The 13,037-nt window shown below is 33.2% G+C and overlaps 1 pseudogene; it reads right to left on the bottom strand.

Annotated features, from left to right (window-relative positions):
• Positions 1–10,244: 10,244 nt before the first annotated feature.
• Positions 10,245–12,360, bottom strand: LOC114268687 (putative L-gulonolactone oxidase 4 pseudogene; annotated as a pseudogene).
• Positions 12,361–13,037: the final 677 nt, after the last annotated feature.

Below are 13,037 nucleotides of genomic sequence, written 5' to 3'. Positions count from 1 at the left end.
AAAGAAAGAGACAGAGATAGAGACAGAGACAAAGACTGACAGATAGAGAAGAGTGATGAGTGAGAGAGAGAAGAGAGGTAATATTTTGTGGTGGAGGAGAGGAAGCAACAGTAGTGTTGAAGGTGGTGGTGGTGGTGGTGGTGGTGGTGATGGCAAAGGAGATTAGTGGTGAAGTTGTGCTAGTGGTAGAGTAGATGGAGTGGCAGGGATGAAAGAGAGGTAATGGTAGTAGTAGTAGTGGCAATAGTGGTAGTGGTGGTAGTGGAGGTGGCGATGGTAGTAGTGATGGTAGTCGTAGAGGTGAAATGGCGACCGTGGTAGTAGTGGTGGTAGTGAAATGGCATTTGCAGTAGTGGTGAAGGTGGTAAAGAAGATGGGTAGTGAGAGAGAAAGATGAGTGAGAGACAGATAGAAAAGAGAGAGAGAGAGAGAGAGAGAGAGAGAAACAGAGACAAAGTGGTAAGCGAGAGAGAGATAAAGTGGTCGCTAAAAGTGCATTTTCTTGTAGTGGATCGATAAATCGAGAGGAGCTCAGTAAATAGAGAAAATGAAAGGGAGAGAATGAACAAAGCGAACACAGTGGGGGAGAGCGAGAGAGAGAGAGAGAAAGAGAAAGAGAAAAAGAGAAAGAGAGAGAGAGTGAAAGACAGAAAAAGAGACAAAAAAAGAAGAGAGATGAACGAGAGAGACAGGGAGAGAGATAAAGAGAAGAGAGGTGAGCGAGAAAGACATAGAGAGAAAAGAGATGAATGAGAGAGACAGAGAGAAGAGAGATGAGCGAGAGAGAGGTGAGAGAGATAGAGAGAAGAAAGATGGGTGAGAGAGATAGAGAGAAGAGAGATGAGTGAAAAAGACAAAGAGAGAAAAGAGATGAGAGAAGAGATAGATGAATGAGAGACACAGAGAGAGAGAGAGACAAATAGACAGACAGAGAAAGAAGAGTGATGAATGAGAGAGAAAAAGAAAAGAGAGAGAAGGAGATGAAAAAATGGGTGAAAATATATAGACAAAGAGAGAGAGAGACAGAGAGAGAAGATAGATGAAAGAGATAGAGAGAAGAGAGATGGACGAGAGACACGGAGAAAAAGAGAGAGACAGACAGACAGACAGACAGAGAAGAGTGATGAGTGAGAAAGAGAAAGAGAAGAGAGACAGAGACATAGAGAGAAAGAGAGAGACAGACAGAAAGAGAAGAGTGATGAGTGAGAGAGAGAGAGAGAAGAGAGACAAAGACACATAGAGAAAGGGAGAGACAGACAGACAGACAGACAGAGAAGAATGATGAGTAAGAGAGAGAAAGAAAAGAGCGACAGAGACAGAGAGATAGGAAGATGAAAAAATGGGTGAAAAGAGAAATGTTCAAAAGAGTAAGACGACGTCGTTTTTTTAAATTTTTTTTTTTTTTTTTTGTGATAGAAAAATACCGTTGCATTTATTTAAACCATTTTGTGACTATATATATATGAAGCGTCTCAAAGCCACAATATATATATATATATATATATTATTTATTTTTTGCAACGGTACCTATTAAAGTCTTTTTTTTTTTTCGACTGCAGCTTGTACCGTGGCAAAAACTCTATTTTTTTGCAACAGCAATCTCTACCGTCGCAAATACTCTTTTTTTTTTTTTTTTTTTTTTTTTTTTTGCGACGGCAAGTTGTGCCGTCTCAAAAAGTCACATTTTTGCGACGGCAAGCTATGCTGTCTCAAAAAGTCACATTTTTTGCGACGGCAAGTTGTGCCGTCTCAAAAAGTCAATTTTTTTGCGACGGCAAGTTGTGCCGTCGCAAAAAGTTCTGTCTTTTAAGCCCAGTTTTCTTGTAGTGATGTGTTAGTGGTCATGACATATGTGAGTAATGGTTATGAGCAAAGTGGTGTCAAAAGGTGTTTGGTTATGTTATATGTGTTAGTGGTTATGAGATATGTGGGTAATGGTTATGAGCAAAGTGGTGTCAAAGGGTGTTTGGTTATGCTATATGTGTTAGTGGTTATGAGATATGTGAGTAATGGTTATGAGCAAAGTGGTGTGAAAGGGTGTTTAGTTATGCTATATGTGTTAGTCGTTGGGTAATGGTTATAAGCAAAGTGGTGTCAAAGGGTGTTTGGTTATGCTACATGTGTTAGTGGTTATGAGATATGTGGGTAATGATTGTGAGCAAAGTGGTGTCAAAGGGTGTTTGGTTATACTATATGTGTTAGTGGTTATGAGATATGTGGGTAATTGTTATGAGCAAAGTAATGTCAAGGGGTGTTTGGTTATGCTATATGTCTTAGTGGTTATGAGATATGTGGGTAATGGTTATGAGCAAAGCGGTGTCAAAGGGTGTGGTTATGCTATATGTATTAATGATTATGAGTTATGAGGTATTGGTTATGTGATTAGTGATTATGAGATGTGTGATATTGGTTATTAGATATGTGATTAGTAGTTATGAGATATGTGATGTTGGTTATGATCAAAGTGGTGTGGTTATGAGCAAAAAGGTGTTAATTATAAGATATGTGATTAGTGGTTATGAGATATGTGATGTTGGTTATGAGAAAAAGGTGTTGGTTACGAGATATGAAAATAGTGGTTATGAGATATGTGATATTGGTTATGACTCAAATGGACTAGTTATGAGATGTGGTTATGATTTATGTGGGTAGTAGTTATGAGATATGTGATCAATGGTTATAAGATATGTGATATTTGTTATGATCAAAGTGGTGTTGGTTATGAGATATGTCATTATGATTATGAAATATGTGATATTAGTTATGAACAAAATGGTGTTGGTTATGAGATGTGGTCATGAAATATGTGGTATTAGTTATGAACAAAATGGTATTGGTTATGAGATGTGGTTATAACTAAGTTATGATCAATTTGATTTTAGTTATGAAGAAATATGATTTTAGCTCATAACTATAAAAAGTGACCTGTTTAGCAGGTCATTTTTAATGATGTGGCTCAATCCTAGCCATTGATTTTTTGTGTACCGTACATTTTTTGAACAAAATGTACCATAGACTTTCTCGAGAGGGGATTTCCAAACACTTACTTATTTCAATACACACACTTAATGGAATATTACTTTAATAATAATTATATCTTAAATTAAAATTATTATAATAAACATCAAAATACATCCATAATATTAGATCAAAATATTTTTTTTATACATTTTCTAAAAACAAAAAAAAATTGCAAAAACTCTAATCCATACCCAATCATAGTTACTCAAATCGAAGATTATCCCAATCTCATTGTAAACACAAATTCATCATTCTCATTAATAAAACTTCTCAAATGGAAGATTAACAGAACCTCATTGTAAACACAAATTCATCATTCTCATAAATAAAACTTCTCACTATATTGAAACTCTAATTCATACATAAATGCATAACTCACAATATGCATATATAAACACAAACATATATCTATAGAGAAAGAATTATGCTAAGAGAGAAACAAACCAATAGCATGAGTTGTCCCTGGAACCACCGTGGAGCTTCCATGCCCTGAGCAAATCAATTGGCGAATAAATTTACCAATTCTAGTATCAACAATGATTCATCCCACTAAAAACATCACCACTAATAGCACTAATGCATTAAAAAAGTAAAAAAAAAAAAAAAAACACAATTCCAAGACCAAAACATCACATCATTAATGACGGGACCCACTGCCACCTAATTAGTGGGAGCACTAATTAGTGCTCCCAAACATTTTTCATTCTAGTATTACAGAACTGAAATACTATTCAATTGTCGAATTTAGCAATTTTATTCGGAAGTAAATTTCTGAATTAAATAGATAATTTCAAAAAACTGGTGCCAAATGCCAAAAATTGCAAAACTCGAAAAAAAAAAAAAGAAAAAAAAAAGAGAAGAGTTTTATTGTAATATAATGCACATGGTCTTCATTGGTGTTGTCAATGGTGGATCTTCAATGAGGTTTTCAATGGAATTGAGGTCTTCAATGGAGGACTATGGACTATGCACTTTAACTGTGGTTTTCTTTGTCTAGAATGGAACCGTAGCAGTGGCTCTACAATTTTCAATTAGTGTAGAGGAGGGTTAGGTTGTGTGTGTATAATGGTATGAGTGAAGGGTATAATTGAAACATTTAGTATGTAGATTAAGAAGAATAATTAATAATCAAATTCATAAGTTTGTGCACTGAGAAATGATGTGTACTGAGCTAACTAGGTGTGTGGAAATAGAATTTCTCAAGAAAGAGAGAATGGTGTGCTGTGTTGGTAAAGCAGCTGAATGAAGATGATCCCAGAATGCAAAAAGCAACCGTTGGATTGCGAAAACATCAACGGTGTGAATGGTGTCTTGGAATGCAAAAATGTCGGCTGTGTTTGGTATAGCTCTGGAATCTTAATTTCAGAGTTATTTTCAACACATTGTTTGGTTTAACCTATCCAAAATTGATTCCAAGTCACATTTCAAAACTTAATTGAAAATCTATTTGGCAGCAAAGTGAGTTTTTAAATTTTGAATTTTGAAAAGAGCAATTTTGGTCTATCCAATCGTCCTCCCAAACATCCCCCAGATGTCTGAATAGTTTTTTTTTTTTTTTTTTTGCAAATGGCGCCTATTGTTTGGAGGGAAAAAAAAAATGGGAATTTGTTTTTGATTTTTTTTACAAAAAATAATATATATTTTTTATATTTTAAATCAAAAATATTTAAAAATAATAATTCGAACCAAATAGACAATAAAAGTTATTTTAAATCAGTAATTGAATATTTATTTTGAAAAAAAAATATATTTCCTTTGTAATATTTTCAATTAAAAAAATTGATTAATGTTATTTTTTGTTAATAATTAATTTTTTTAATTAAATTTAAAAAAGAGTTTAGTTATGAATGTTGATCAGAATTTTCAATAAAGTTTTGAATATTGTGTTTGGTTATAAGTTATAACAATTTGAATTACGTTTTGAAAACTTTTTTCAAAACTTATAACTAATCAAATTTTCTTATTTCACATGTCACATCAAACATTCCAAACTCAACTCAAAACTCAACTTAAAATTCTTTTCAAAACTCATAACTAACAAATTTTCTACACTCAAATCATAATTTCAAAACTTACAAACTCAAAATACAATTCTATTCTCGAATCATATTTAGAAAACTCTACCAAACGCTACCGTAATTTTTTTTTTTTTTTTTTTGTAGTGGTTTATTTTTTGCTAGGGTGAATTATATTTAACAATAATGACCCGGACCCCCTTTTTTTCCCACCCCCTTGACCCTTTCTTCACCTAATTGGCCACTTTTTCTTTTTTTTTTTTTTTTTTTTTTTTTTTTTTTTTCCTTCTCCTCCAATCACCACCCGCCACGTGTATGGGGTGGTAGGGGTGGTGATTGGAGGGGGTCTCAATCATGACCCTATATTTAAATTGATTTTCTAATTTTTTAATTTCTTTTTCATTTTTTATATTTGTCTAGTCAAGTATAATGTAAATATATAAATTTTTTTTACAAACAGTTAAAAAAAAGGTTACAAAAGACAAAAAATAAACAAAAAAAATACTAAAAACCTATATCCAAACAACACTTATAAATTTGATGAGAAAGTTAGTTGAGATTTACCAAAATAACATTTGTACCATTAAAGTATCATTGCTATAATGTGACAAATTACTACTATTCATTGCAAAATTATAGCAATAACAATGGTATTATATCAAATAGCATTGGAGATCCTCCTAGATATGTAATTGACAGGACTGGCTCTGATTTTTATAGGAGGGGCCTTTTTTTCATATACATCCCAAAAGATATTTATATTTATATTCATTCTTAATTTCACTAGGTTCTTCAATTATAAAATCTTCAACAACTAAAAATAATCTCTCTACTTGTTTCTTGTTACTAAAAAATTTATCAATTGCACCCGATTGAGAGTGAATAAATTTTTTTACTTTTTGTTTCTTCTTCTTTTTTTTTACATGCAGAACTATATCTCCGAGGAAGCATGACTATATAATAAAAAAAATCCACACAAATTCACAATCCACTAAAAACGGATATCGGCATATAATAATATGTTTCAAAAAGCTAGATAATAGAAAATAGAGATTTCCATTAGGGCACATAAATAAGGAACAGAAATTACGGCGCAGAAATTGTAAAACAAAAGTTAGGGAAAAAACTATTCAATTAAAATCTGAGAAAGAGATAGAGGACTCACACAGTCACACTCACAGTCGCCGGACTGCCTCTGCCCCACCGTCAAAAACCAAGTGACGCTGCCACTGCTGCTAAAGAGCAGCGGTAACGTTTCTGTCGATTTTAGTATAATTTTTTCTGGCCTTTACATTCGGCCACAAACTATAGTAGATTGTGCCCTGAACCCTCAACCCTGATCCAAATATTGAACCCCAAGGCAGAAGCCTCTCTTACCTTGCCTTTTCACTGGGTCAGGCCTAGTGCATTACAACCAATGAAGAGGATCGAGATATGTAGCGCTCTTCCTTGGGCCATTCTACTTCCAAAAATTATTCAACAGCTCAAATTTTAAAATTTTATTTCTTATTATATTGTAATATAAATTTATTAATAAGGATAATAAATATTAAATTTTAAAATAAAATATTATTTTTTCTTAGGGGTATTTTTTTAAGGTCCTTGATATTATGATTTTATAGTATAAAGGACATCAACTATTTTCATGATGTCTAAGGTCCCTCAACATCAATCCAGAGAAATTTCAGTCCAGAGAAAATTCGATCCAGAGAAAATTCAACCAGAGAAAATTCAATCCAGAGAAAATTCAACCAGAGAAAATTCAATCCAGAGAAATTCTCTTCCTCTCTTCAGTGCAATATTTTCATCTTAGACACCATCAAACCTGTGAAAACTCAATGAAACCTGTGAACTCAACGTTCTGACCTTTATGTTTTGTGTACTGCAACAAGAAAGGATAGTTATATTTATAGATTGGCGGTGTCGGTAGCATTTACAACTATTAATTCACGGATGAATGAAGAAGAAATTAAAAAACAAAACCAGCCAAGAAAATCAAGCCCAAACAATTGAAAAGAAGATCAATGAATTCAAAAAACACTGGGACACCAACTCAAAGAAGCTTCAACATCACTTGAAAAACCAAAAATTTCATGTTAGATATACCAAACAACAGCATAAGAGAGAGAGTAATCAGAAAAATTGCCACTCTAGCCTAATTTTTATATGTATAATAGACAACAACCTTGCAGCTTCGGTAGAGTTGGATCAACAAGAGGCAATTTAGAGTTGTCAAAATGAACCTAGAGAAATTTGAATTTTCTCTGGGTTGAATCCAAAGAAAATTCAAATTTCTCTGGGTTGAATCCAGAGAAATTTGAGCAATTCTTGGAGCGTGAGCTCCAAAACAGACCACAACCTTGCAGCTTCGGTACAGTTGGATCCCAATTTGGATGTTGAAGCTTCGTTGTAGTCTGCCAAGTACTTTCCAGAAACGTTTTCAAGCCTCAGTTGACCTTCCCTAAACCTCTCACTGTAAATTTCTCTGCCCTCCTGAACTCAACACTCCAGAGAAATTTGCAAATTTCTCTGACTTCACTGGCCTTCCCACAAAATTACATCTCCAGAGAAATTTAAAATTTCTCTAGTCTCCTTGGCCTTTCATGGACTCTCCAGAGAAATTTCAAATTTCTCTCCCTTCCATATGCTTCCACCGACACATTTTCTGCAACAATATCATAGCTCAGAACATTCAATATGAAATTTCATGAAACACATTAATACACACCATTGGAAAAACCATTTTGCCACCCTAAACATTTCCAAGCAATGTAAGGCATGGAACCTTCCCAGAACCCCATCAAGCTTTGAAAGTTGAGCATAGACCACAACACTAGCACTCACCCTTGCCTATAGCAAATATACATGACATTAGTACATAGAAAACCAGACAAAACAACAGCAAGCCACCAATTCAATAGACAAAAAGTGTTTTAAATTATGTAATTTTTTAAAAGCTTCATACCACCAGAGAACTTTGGTAAGTGGCAAATATGACCAGAGAATTTTCTGTCCAGAGAAACCTCCCAGAGAATTTCTCAGAGAAAATTTACACAGTGGCCAAAATCTCAGAGAATTTCTCTGGACAGAAATTCTCTACAAAGAAAATGGGTTGGCTCTCTCTCTCTCTGTCTCTCTCTCATGATTTAATGAGAGATTGTTCAGGCCAAGTTCTATGTAATAGATTGAGTAGATGTAGGAGTTGATTCAATACACTGCACTTTTCGTTGCTTTTTATCTGAAATTTCCTAATCATGAATATATATTTCAATCAACCTTTTTAATTCATAAATATATATTTCAGATAAACATCATGAATATAAAGCCTTTGCAAGCATTTGCTGGTAAAGTTCTTCAAAATGGGAAATATAGTAATTGAGCTTGATGAAGAACTATACAAGATATGGAATGAACCAGTTAATAGAGGAAGATGGAGATTGAGGATGAAGATATATATATATATATATATATATAGAAAGAGAGAGAGAGAGATTGCAATCTTCCCCAAAACCTACGTAGCATCTGTGTGTAGCTAAACATTCAATTCCTTGCAAATTTTCCCAATCTCGGTTGTAGATGGATTGAGAACTTTGTCCGTCGGTGACTGTGATTGTGCCATGGAGCTTCTCTCCGTCGATCAAGCTCCGCGAGAACCTCCCTAAGCCTCTCCACCGACACATCTTCTGGCGACATGGCTCTCACTCTCTCTGTGCGTGTTTGATCGTGGTGACGAGTGAGAGTAGACAAAAGGAAGGGGGCTGAATTTCTCTGTGACAGATGGGAGGACCTTAGACATCAAAAAATAATTTTGTGGATCTCTTCCCTTACGAAAAGTGGGAGAGGGACCCTAGACCAATTTTCCCTTTTTCTTATGGTATACCTAATCAATTATATGTATTCTTCCTATTCAAATTTCTTCATTTTCTTCCTTACATTTCAATTATTTTTTTCTTTTTCTTTTTCTTCACTCCAAAACTCCAATTCACATCATCAAAACTCACTATTATCATCAACATCATTGTTTTTATCATATTATTACTTGCAAATAAAATAAAGTTTCAACAAAATCAAACAATGAATTAGAATAATAATTAAAACAGTTTTTTGAGACAATCCATCAAAGATGATGTAAATATTGACATAAATATCAAAATAAAACTATTGATTTCTGTGTTTTTTTTATATACATAAAAGTGAATATCCAGCTTGTTTTTTTTTTTTTTCATTATTATTCAAACTTTCATAACCGAATAGATGGAAGTTCAAACGTGAAGTTCACCCTCTCCTTTTCATTCGCCATCCTTCTTTGCTAGTGCCGCTTTCACTGATGTCGGGTTCCCTAGTCGATATTCCCTGTATGTACATGAACAAAAGAAAAAAATTTCAAAAGGTTTTTCAAAAATAATTTGAATTTTTTAATTTATTTTATTTAAGTGTACCTCAAAAGGGTAATTTAGAAAAAAAAAATAGGGTCTACTAAGAATAAATTGTAACCCTATATAATTTAATATGATATACTAAAGAATTAGGCTCACTTAAATATTTTTTGGGTGTAAATAGAATTCTTCCACTTCCTCCCCTACCATACTTAGATAAGGTCATTCACTTAATTTCATATATGATTTTTTATTAAGCAGTAGTGCAATCAATTAGTTTTCTTGAAATGCTGACCCTCAATATGTGCCATATACGTGTGGTCAGATCTTTTTTTCTTTTCTTTTTTTTTTTTTTTTTGCCAAATACATGTAAACATCTATCTATTGTCTTAGCTTTGATATTATATTGAATTTTTAATCACTAATTCATCTAAAAGATTAAACTGTTATATATATATACTTTGTTTTATTTTGATTGTTGATATTTTACGTGGTTTAGTGCAAATTTGAACAAAAATATCCCTTCTATTATAAAATTTGGACAAAAATAACGTTGTGGACCATTTTAATACAAAGTTGCATAAGTTTGAACCATTTTGACAATTGAAATATGAGATTAAGAAGCTAAAATAAGGATTGAAACAAAACTATTTATTAAGATTCATATAGAATTATAATCCTTAATATGAATTATTTCAAATAAGTATTTCATACATAATTGTGGTTTCAAATCTATGACAATCCTCTCAAATTCAATCTTGATATTCATATGTAAATGAATATTATTTAAATTGAATTTGAGTTAATCCTTCAATGAACATTATCTAATTCCTTAACTTAACTTGGTACAAACTGTTGCGTCCTTGTAAACTCTTCCCGGTCGACAATAGTAGCCTTTACTTGGGGCACAATGAACATCTTGAGAGCATACACACAACTCTTCTAGAGCACAACCCTCATGGACCATTGTCACTCCATTTTTCAATCCAAGTAATCGGTCTATCCAGTTGCTAGAGAAAATCCCTAATGGATCATACCTCGCCTTCACCTTCAAGTACTCTCCAACATTCTTGTATTTCTTGATTGCACCATGTTTTGATTCTTGCCCCAATGGGGCAACCCTCCGTATTTGAACAAGCCAAGCTACTCCACCTCCTTAAGTATGTCTTCATAAAGCCTAGAGGTCATTGGGTCTTTGCTACGATAATAAGTGATATCAAAGTCTACACCATCTTCTTGTTTGCCCAAGAAAGCACTTGAGGCCTTGACATACCTCATGAGGACTCCATTGTACAAGTCTAGGACACACAATGCTTTAGGCTACAAATCAACTAGTTTTTGCACATCTTGAATGAAGCTCTTGACATTAGATAAGCTAATACTGAATGCGGTTTGGTGGAAGAAGAGTCCCTTAACCCTATGGTCCCATGGGCACATCGTGATCTTTCCATTCTCATGGCTATCAAGGCAAGTTCTCGAGGATTGGAGGTGGTTGTGATACCCAACCACTGGGTACCCCATAAATATAATACTTGTTAAAAATATGAAGGTTTAATATTAATTTTTATCCCCTAAATTATTCTCTCTCTATTAAAAAAAATTATTTCTAAACTATTTTCATCTATTTAGTCCTTCAACTTTCTTTTTTTTATTATTTTTATTTCAGTTCATATGGTATAATTGGATATTGCCCGTTCAAATTAGTAATGATAAAACCTAATGTGCTTTGATCCTTTCACTGCTGGAAAAACCATATTTAGCAGCGTTATAGGTGCAATCAACGTTGCTAATTCTTTTTGTGACGTTTAGGACCAAACGCCAAAGATGCGGCCGTCGCTATAGCTTTATGGCGTTTTAAAAACGTCATGATATCAGTATAGGCGGCGTTTTAAAAAACGCTGCCAAATGTCCTACGTAACACATACTGACGTCACTGATGATGTTTAGCAACGTTTTGGAAACGCCGTCATATTTTTAAAAAAAATATGACCGTTAGTATTTAGGGTTTAAGAGGCATGTGTAGAAACGCCATCATATCCCTTTTTTCTTTTTTTTTTGTTGTTGAAATTGTGCTAATTTTATTTGATTGAACTCAAAAAATACTTATAATAAAACTAACATATAAAATAACAATTCCCATTCAAATAACAAACGAAGCATTAATTCATTTTCTCATTCAATTAATATCTAATCACCATTACCCACAAAATTAACATATCCAAAATCCAAAAATCATGTTTTAACATTAACCACAAACTAACATATATCCAAAAATCATGTTTTAACATTAACCATAAACTAGCATATATCCAAAAATCACGTTTTGGCATAGAAGCTGTAGTCTTCATTCATCTACATGCCTGTATCAGAACATAAACTGCAATCAGATTCGCCAAAATAAACTCAAATTGAAGAATTTGAACCCAATACTTATAAACAGTACTTAAAACTTGAAGAAGCACTAACAAGAAGATTTTATCACATACCAAGAAGCACTACAATTCCAAGAATATAAATGCAAAGCACTAAGTACATACAAAGAAAAGGGCATACCCAAAGACAATACAAACATAGATGAGAATCATGTAAAATTAAATAAATAATGTTCTCATAGCATAAACAAATTTAGAGCTGCAGAACAGTAAATAAACAAAGCTTAATTTTGTCAAAATTAGAAACAAAATAATTTAGAAACACATTAAGCATTTGATTCTACTCCATCCTTATTTTTCACTTCAACAGAAGACCTCAAGGGGTGTCATTTTTGTTGTTTGCATCACATATACACAGAACTAAATTGGTAGTTCAAGATAAATAATACTCTTCAAATAATCCATTCAGTTTTTTCTTTTCCTTTATATGATGAGACAATTGATCAAATACAATATTGATTTACGATCTACATAACCAGCATCATATGCAGAAGAACCACTCACACCAATATCCATTCAAAACTCCCTCTCTCTCTCTCTCTCTCCAAGTAATCAGTGCACAACTATGACTACTTTCGAAAGTAATAAAGCATTTCTAGGATACTAAAACAAAAAACATGACTGTATCAATCAAATACACTATGTCCCAAAAGAATGTCATTATTTTTTCCTGACTTTTATGCAGTCCAGCACTTATGCACAGAGATCGTCATATCAATTTGGTTGAATTATTGCCGCTAAACAAAGTTGTAAGTACTGACCTGAAAAAGTGAAGCCCGCTCTGGAACTTGAGAAATTGAAGATGCATACATCAATTCCACAGCAAAATCAATAGCAGGTCTGCATGCATCATGGGCACATACAGGGACGGACCTAGGATTTGATCGTCGGGGGGCCAGAAAATAAATAAATAAATAAATAAAGATGGGAAGACAAGTAAGGTTGGATTTAAGGGCCATAGATTTTTATGCAATTAACACTTATGATTTTTCATGCTATTAATTGGAAATTGATAAACTTTGTTAAATATTTGATATAATAGCAATGTCACTAATTAATAAGAATTCTTACATTAGGGTAGTGAAAAATAATGATTGGCTTAGTGAGAGACAAAAATTGTCTATCTAATTTTATTAATCATTTTTTATCGGCTGAGATACTGCTATGCTCATTTAAGCCTTCCATATTTTATA

This window comes from Camellia sinensis, chromosome 9 (assembly GCF_055761805.1).
Source record: "Camellia sinensis isolate YWXY chromosome 9, ASM5576180v1, whole genome shotgun sequence".
Classification (NCBI taxonomy): Eukaryota; Viridiplantae; Streptophyta; class Magnoliopsida; order Ericales; family Theaceae; genus Camellia; species Camellia sinensis.
Note: the sequence above shows the minus strand (reverse complement) of the source record. Positions and strands in the feature narration are given on the sequence as shown.